Here is a 9,165-nt window from a genome sequence, read left to right as displayed (position 1 = left end):
CGCTGGGGAGCTCAAGCCACTCCAGCAGCTGGACCACACAAGGGAAGCCAGTGGACACCTTGTCCTGCAGCACAACCTCCAGGGGAGCGCTGGTGCCGTCGGGCTGCGGGAGGAGCACGATGCCGTCAGTGGGGCCGATGCCAGGCCAGGGCTGGGAAACCCCTCAGCCAGCCCGGGATGCTCTGCACCCTGCGCTGGCCCCACGCCCGCTGGCCCTCGGGACGTCCTGGTGGCTTCCACCATGCTGGGGCTCGGCTCATCCCCGCCCCGCACGGCCCGGCTTCTCCCGCTGTCCCGGCTCACTCACCAGCTCGCTCCAATGCCAGATGCGGTTCCGTGGCACTTTTTTGATGGCCACCTGCAAGCCAAGGGGAGCAGCGGGCTGGGCTCAACGCCCGCCCTGCCGAGCCCCATCCTCCTCCTCCTCCTGCGCCCCCTCCTCCGCCCGCCGCTGGCCCCGCCGCTCACCGAGAGCCGCGTCCCCGAGCAGACGCTGCCGAATTCTCCACGCCCCAGCAGGGAACCCAGGCGGTAGCGCTCCTGCAGGGCCTCCTGCGCCTTCCCTGCGGGCGGGACGCGGCTGTCAGCGCTCGGCCCGGGGCCAGCAACGGCCCCCGAGCGCCCTGGCCCGGCCATCCCCCGGCGTTCGCTTTTCGGAAAGCGACACGGGAGGCTCGGGGCCGGCGGCTGCGCTGCCGAGCGGCGGAGCTCGGGACGGGGAAGCCGCAGCGGAGGCGGCGGGAGAGGCAACGCCGCCTGCGTCCTCCGCGGGCCCCGGGAGGAGCCGGGGCCGGGCTCGGCCGCGGGCCAGGCGGAGCCAAAAGCCGGCGATGCCGCCCCAGCCCCAGGCACTGATCCCCGCCCAGCAGCACCACCGCCAGCACGGCCAGAGCCGGGCAGAGGCGAGCAGCTGCGGGACGGCCGGGGGCGGGCACGGGGCAGCCCCGCCCGGGGCCGGGGGCGGGCCGGGGGCATGGCCCGGCCCGGCACGGGGAAAGGGAGGCGGGGAGAGGAGAGGGACGCCGTGAAACGGACACGGAGAAAAGGGTGCCCGACAGCGGGAAAGGGTGACAAAGAGAGAGAAAAAGAGAAAGTGTTTTAGACTCTCTGGTCTTGCGCTGCTTTTGTTGCCGCCACTGCCACTGCCGCTGCTGCTGCTGCTGCTGCTGCTGCTGCCTCTGCAGCTGAAGCCCCGGGGCCGTTTGTCCGCGTGTCCGTTCCCCGCTCGAGCCCCACGGGCAAGCCCCGCGTGCCCCGGGACAGCCCCTTGGTCTGTCCAAACACGGGAACTTGGCAGTGTTGAGCCCACATGCAGAGCCCTGACTGCTGCACGCCGGCAGAGGAATCCCCTCAATCGCTGCTGTGCATTGTCCTTGCTGCGGGTCAAACACTGTCGGGGCACATTCCCTTGGTGTAGGATTCCTACCTGACCCAAGCACTGCACTTACATCTGCAGTGTTGCTTTCCAGTAAAAACAGGGGAAGGAAAACTGTTGTGTGTCTCATGGTATTTTAGAGTGTCTAAAACATGCTAAGTCACTGATCTTAGAGGTGAGGTGCATTTGGAATGAATGGGATAGAGAAGTAGTGCAACATGGGAAAGGGCATCATAGACTTAAATAGAGGAAAACATCGTGGAATGTTTCTCTCACTTTCATTTCACTTCTGGAAAGCTATTTCAGTTTTCCAGGAATCTTCTCCTGTCTGCTCTTCTCAAGAACCTTTCATGGAGAGCAAGGTCAAGCTTGTGTCACAAGATTTGCCACCAGCTGCAGCTTCTCTTGGCTTTCCACATTGCACTGTGTGTGCAGCACGACTTTTGCAGCAAAGCAGGACAAATGTTTGGAGAACATTACACGTCCTTTCTTTTGCTGGTGGGCTGTGGAATTGTGCTACTGGTGAAGTTTTCATTTTAACTGTTTGTGCTGGTTTAGGGCAAATTTTGGGAGGAAACCTCCAAAAGGGGTCGGTCTAGAAAGCAAGTTCAAGCAGCCCCTCTCCCTACCAGTTCAGGAAAAGATTTCCCTGTTAGAGAGCATTTTGGGCAGACACTGTAGCCTATGTGCACAACCCTGCAGGCAAAACAATGGACATTCTGTGGATTTAGAAGCATGCTTGCAAAAACTCTGTGTACGTGCCTGATAGCAGAAGCACACTGCCCTTGGGCAGCCAGCATGAGAAAGTTTGCCAACTGCATCCAAGAGAAAAGGATGTGAAATGTTATAAATGAGAAGCTTGACTAGGCCAATACTCAAGCAGCAATCAATTTATTAATTAATATGGTAAAGTATGAGCAATACAGCGCTGGGTACAGTGGGGGAAATTTTCCCTCCAACTGCACGCTGATAGTTGGGGCTTACAGATATTTATAGGGGTACTCATAAGCTTTCTCAGCAATTTCTGTTCCAAATTTTTACGTCACAATTCTATACACTATTGTGATTTAGTTTTTCTCAGGTTGTATCCCAGAAAAGAGTATCCCTGTATGGTGGGGTCCAGCTTCCAAAAGAAGAAAGAAGTCTCCAAGCTGGTGAGGTCCAGATTCCAGATGTGGGTTCACCTTTTAATTGCAAGGACTATAAATCTCATAAGAGTGATGTCCAACTTCCCTTGGTTGAAATGATCAGTCCTTGATAGAGTTGATGTTCATCTTCCTTTCTCAAGCTGCTTTTCACTGTTTTGTTAAGGCGTTGAGATAAGCATGTTTCCTTTTGATATCTTCTAAAGCTACAGTTTCAAAGATCCTTACTACAAGCAATATTCTAAAATTATACTTCAAAAGGTTATTATTGCAAAACTCTTTTTAGCTAGAAGCAGAAAGTTCCTGTCAAGCAGCAACATCCTTAAAGCTTTAATTCAAATGCTCCTAAATCAACTGAAGAGTTATAAAGGTTAATTGCGAACAAAGGGTAGGTTCAAAGGCCTTCTTCCATGCTTTACTTCCTCAGTTATTTATTAGAATTGTCTTTGTAACTGTCCCATGGTCAGTTTCCACACATATCCCAATCACAGATACAGAGGTTGCCTGCATGTACCTGACACAAAACATAGCTTTGTATTTCACAACATAAAAACTAGGTAAGAAAAAACAATGTTATTATTATAAATAGAAATGAATATAATAAATATATATGTAGTTACATAATAACACAAAATAATTTGTTACAGAATGAAATAAAAGAATAAATTACAGCAACATTTTTGCATGTTTTAGGATGTCAGTCCCAGCTGGGCCATGTCAGACATGGTGAGGCTGGGGTGAGGAGCAGGCTGTACAAACAGGGTCAGCCCAAAAAGGGGCTTGTTCTTCTCCATGCCCAGACCTCCTAAGCAGACATTCAGAATCAAGATCACTTCAGGAATGCTTCTATCACCTCTTTTCTGAACTGAAAAATAAAAAACCACCCATATGATTAAATCCAAACATCATGTGTTTGGTGCACTTTGACATCTTCCTCCTTAACAGAACTCCAAACTGACTCCAATCACTGCACAAGCCCTGGAGACTTAAAGACAATTGAAGGGAGACAAAGAGCTCCTGAGGGCTTTCTGTGTTTTAATCAGCCCCACGGTGGATTTGGGGCTGGGTCCAGGAGCCTCAGGCACTGAGAGAAGGATGAAGAAGCTGCTCAAGGAGTCAGCAGCAAAACTCCAAGTGCCGTGGAGCATGGCTGGGCCCCAGTGAGGGCAGGGAGTGCCAAAGGCTCCCCAGGGACTGGTGAGAGCAGATCCTTGAGGCCAGGAGTGCAGGGAGCCCAAGGCTCAGGCAGGGAACTGCAATGCTGAGCAAGGCCTGGCTTGGCTGCAGGAAGCAGAAAGGCCAAGCCCTGAGCCCAGCCTGGGCCAGCAGGGCCTGTCCCTCATGGGTGGCTCGGGGCTCTCTGTGGGGCAGGGGGATGTGAGGGGCAGCAAGGACAAATGCCATCAACCTGCAGCCCCTGCCAGCCTGGCCAGGGAGGCCGAGGGAGAGCCAAAGTGCAGCCCCTGCCAGGAAAGTTCCTGCTGTGGGGCCTCCAGAGGCGCTGCCCGAGCCCAGGGCACAAAGGCCTGGGTGCCTGTGGCCCTGCCAGCCCTGCCCAGCCCTCGGCCATCTGTCCTGCAGGCTGTGCCCCCTGTGCATGCTGCTCCTGTGCCCTGGCCGGCTGCACTCGCCCATCTCGCTGTGCCCCAGCATTTCTCACCCAGCGTTTCTGTGCCCTCCCTGGGCTCCCTGCACCCAGCGCTGCCGGCTCCTGGCACACAGAGCCGGCCATGGCCCAGCCTCACGCTGCCACACCTCGAGCACCACAATTCCACCCTGGCAGGGACTTTGCTTTCTCCTCAGCTCCAGGCTGAACCTTCCAAGCTGCACTTTGGGTATGTTTCCTGCAATCCCCACTCCCAAGGAAAGCTCTGTCTGCTGCTGTTCATGAACAGAGAAGGGCTGGTGGGAGATGTGCTGGTCAGAGGCTGTTTGGGGCACAGTGATCATGAAATTATTGAGTTTTTAAATATTCTGTAAAAGAAGATGGGGCATCAATAAATCTTCTACACTGGACTTTTGAGGGCAGACTTCGGCCTGTTGAGGACGCAGATTTGGGAAGTACCAAATCAGGTACTGATTTTTTAAAGAGAAACAGCCTGTAAAAACAACGAGTTCCAGGAAGGATGGAAACACTGCAAAAAAGAAATCTTGAAGGAGCAAGAGTAGGCTGTCCCTTTGTGCAGAAAGATGACCCTGAGGGGGAAATGACTGGCCTGGCTGGGCATAGAGCTTTTGCAGGAATTTAGAGGTTAAAAAGAGGGTGCATCACCGGGGTCGGGGCCGGGACTGGACCCTCAGTCGGGGCTGGGGCCAGGCTTGGGCCAGGCGGAGCCAAAAGCCGGTGATGCCGCCCCAGCGCCCTTGGGCGCCCTTCCTTCCTTCCGGGAGGAGGTGAAATATTTCCCTTCAGCCATGGGCTGCAGCAGCTCTCCGAGAACACTCTGGCACTGGTGGGAAGTGAGGGGCAAAATCAGAGAGAACATCACAAGAGTAAGCCAAGGCATTTTCTGCCACTGAACCAAACTTCTCTACCTCCTTCTGTACCTACTGCCTAAGAATCTGAGGGAAAAAATGTATAAATAAAAAACTGTGCTAAGCAAAGTAATCTCCAGCTGATGATGAAAATGTCTGAGATGCTTCAAAGCTACAGAAAAAGAAACATGACAATTTAAAACAAGCTATACATGGAATATGGAGTGATTCAGAAGTCTCTTGTAAATCAAAGATCTCACTCTTCTGAATAGATGACTTTCATTAATATTTTTCCTGCATGATTTTAAAATGAATGAATCAGCCTATTAAGATCAAAGAAGGGGAAGGAGGAACTGTGTGCTTAATTTTCTCTGCTATCTATTCAGTTATTAATCCAGTGCAGAAAGCAAAATCTTCACAAAACCTACTTGAGACACACCCCTTTAGACAAAATTATGTTTTGAATTAGTAGACAATATTCTATTATTAGACACCATGTTTTGATTTTTTTTTACTTTTGACTTAAAATTTTAGCAGAAATACTTTCAATAACTGAATAAACGAAATATTAACTCATTCCTAAAAGCTGTTGTCTTGCATAAATAGAAAAAAATATTTTAAAAGGATGTTAGTATTTGGGCTCCCTAAAACTTCTCTTTTAATGAAAATTTCAAAGGCCTTCAGTAGAGTCTATCCACAGAACAGAGTCAAGCAGTTCCAGTATCTGCTTTTCCCTCCATTTGTGGAAATAGATGCCTGGGGACAGCTTCTGTCAAGAGAAATAAACCTCACCAGCCTAATGAAAGTGGGTGAGCAGGAAGCACATTAGAAGCAGCATCTTGCACTGTGAAAGGAAAGTGCTAAGAGCTGGTCCTCACTTTCTATGGCAGATGATATGCTTGTAAATGAGCATTTGATTAATAGCACCTTATCTCCAGAGAACCTGTCTGGACAATATGACTACAGGTTTGTTTTTTTTTTGCTTTGTAGCAGCATTATTTTCTGTTTTAAAGGAAAAAGAAACAGCTTTCTGCATTGGCAGAGCCTGGACTGTTCTTGTGAAGAAGGCTGGCATCATTGCATTGAAGCAGTGGTTTCATTTGTGAGCGCTTGCACTGCAGGAGCTCTTGCTCCTCCAGGCAGACTCAACCAGCCTGGATGGGCACCTGCTGCCTGGAGCCTCGCTGGCTGCTGGTACACTGCTCTGGGAACTCTGGGGTGCTCAGCATGCAGGCAGGCCACAGCAAAAGTTTCTGAACAGCCAGCAGTGTTTAAATGAGAAGAAAATCTCATACCACAGTGCACATGGTGAAAGAGCTTTCCATGTCCCAGTCAGTTGTGCAACCACTTTCAATTTGGCACCTTTGGAATACAAAGCTGTGGAAATGACATAACAACGAAATCTGGATCACAGCCTTTGTGTGCCACTGGCAGTTTTTGGAGGAATCCTTTCTGCCTGCTGCAGTTTGAGCTGCTGAGGCTCTGTGCTCTGAGCCAAGGCAGAGTGCCTCCTGATGCCCCACTGCGGGAGCCCCACCACCAGCTGCTGCTCCAGCTCAGCAGGACACTGCCTGTGCAGCTTGCTCTGGAGTTTCTGAGTGATTGATTCAGAACCCCAATGCAGTCTTCTTGGAACACAGGAGCTCATTTTATAGCACATAATAGATCTAAGAAATGGGCTGTTGGGAATTCATTAACATTTTAAACTAAAGGGGTTTGCAATGTTGTGAACAGTACCACATGATGTATTTTAAAACCATGTCTGGTTTAAGTTTTCTCTCAGTCGTTTGGAAAAAGCTCCTGATGTCTAGGCAATGAATAGTGAAGTCAGATGACCAAGAGCAACCTTCTCTATTGCTGAAATGAACCAGAAATATATAATATATGACTAGTCAAGGTGTCTGGCTTTCAAACTGGTACCAACAAGAATTATTCTTGTCCCTTTGGGGGGATAGATAACATCATAGCTGAGATTTTTAAATCTATCCCCTGCTCATCCCTCCCTGCAATTTATGCTGCTCTGGTTTTCTGTCTAGAGCCTTCTGAGCAGAGTCCAGCTCACTGAGCATTAGTCAGTTACTGTCATTCCTGCCTCTCTGGGCTGTGTTTTATCTTGAAATGCATGTGAAAAAGTAGACAGTGTGAGCTAACCTATACTTATCAAGGCTGACAAAGCAAGAGGAAATTCTGTTGAAGGAGGACATGGAAATTTAGCATGCAGATGACAGGCAGAAGATACATCAAATTCCCAGGGTTGTGTGGCCAGTGATGTCTCTCTTTCTCTGACAGATCTCCATTTGTTATTTTGCTTGTTGCCCTTTTGACGACAATTTGCTTCTTCATTTTGGTCATTCTCAGGCCTCCTGATGACAGGCACATGAGAAGAGGAGTGCAGAATATTTTTCTTAGCCTCTCTGGACTCCTGGGCACTTTTCAAGGAGGAAAGAGTAATGACAATTCAGCTATTCTTTTTCATTTTATTTTTTTCCCTTCTGAAAGTGTTGCTTGAACACTGTGAGGAGGAAAAGCAAGCCCCTTGTTTTAATTTCACACACTCATGCGTGCACGCAGGCACACACACCAACCCTCCCAGAAGCAGGAGAGTTATGCCTGCAGGGCTCAGGCTGAGCTGAAGAACAAACTGTTTTAATGAATATTTTGATCAATCTTGCCAAGTTGATTTAGAGTGTGAGTACAGTCTGGGGATTTTTCTCATTAGTAGTGAACTCCATGTTAGAGGAACATGGAGTGGTGAGCTCATTAGCAGCATCCTGCCTGTGTCTGAAGGCACACACGGTGACAGCATGACACGAGTGACGAGAGACAGGGGCTGTGCTGCTGCGTGTTAAAAATATCCCTTGCAGGGCAGCTCTGAAATATCAATTTTACTAACACAGTTCTTACAATCAGTTACCAAGAATTAATAGACGAGTGAGTTGAGTTGAAAGCATTTCCCTGAAAGGAGATCTGCTGGCTTCTTTGGCGAAGAGTGAAACAAATACTGCAACATCTGCCTTGGATTAGCAGCTTGTTTGCCTCAAAAAAAGGAGCATGCAGCAGATGTGTTGCACAGGAAATCACAGCCATTTCTCTTTACTGAGCAAAGCGTACACAGGATTGCCAGGCTGGCTTTGCCTGTAACACAAACAGCTAGCAAAACAGTGCTGCAAAGGAATAAATGAACAAAACCGAGGGCAGCAGTAGGAGCAGAGATGAAGCAGGCAGAGCTGTGATGCCACGATGGGCTGGCAGCAGCCTCACCTGCCCCTGACTGCAGCCAAAGCATGGCAGCAGCTCCAAGGAGCCTGCAGGGGCCAGGACAGAGCAAGCTGCCAGCTGAAAACACCCCTCCTCACCCCCTGAGTGTTGTTATGAATAGAAAGTTGTATTTTTTAAGTTTCAGAGTTAAAAAAACCAAGCCAGACCGAGTCAGACTCCTTTAGGTTCCCTGCCGAAGAAAAGCCCTTAATCACCAGTTAATGGCGGGTGATTAACTGATTGTTTCCCTGATGCTAGCCTTATGCCAAGGAGATACCAAGGGAAACCCTCCAGGGTAAAGAGAATAGGCAGTGACACCAGAGACAACATGCAAATGAGAAATGCAGTGCAACCTGGGTTTTTACAGTTTTACAGTTTTTATAAAAAAAAACCCTAAAATCACGAGCCAACAAGTGACTTAAAGTGACGTCTAAGGATGGGAGCATTGTCCCGTACCTGCTTGAATCTTTTTATTTCTCACCCTAACCTGAAAAGAAACTGATTAAAGAGACCCCCCCCGGGTTTCTAAACCAACAAACCAAGGACTCAACGACTCTCCCGTGAGGACAGAGTCCCCAGTTCTGTCTGCAGACCAGCAGACAAAACTGCATCATCCTCCTCCTTCGTGCCACGCCTGGGAGCAGCGGCGGCGAGGGCGCAACCCGTCGATTTCTCCCCACCTGAGCTGATTCTTCTTAATAAAGGCATTAAAAAGGAGAAAGATCTCCTGCCCATTTATTTCAGCTTGGGGGACTCGTCTGGGATAGCCACGCCTGAAGAGGACACCAGGACTGGGACGGCCGCCCACCCTGGACCTGCAGGACAGCTGGCTATCGGGACCAGAGAAGATCGGCTTGGGACAGTGACACGGAGCAGCGTCGGATAGGTGAGAATATCCGGCAGCGGGAGAGG

This window comes from Passer domesticus, chromosome 20 (assembly GCF_036417665.1).
Source record: "Passer domesticus isolate bPasDom1 chromosome 20, bPasDom1.hap1, whole genome shotgun sequence".
NCBI lineage: Eukaryota > Metazoa > Chordata > Aves > Passeriformes > Passeridae > Passer > Passer domesticus.
The sequence above is the reverse complement of the archived record's forward strand: the minus strand, read 5'-3'. Positions refer to the sequence as shown.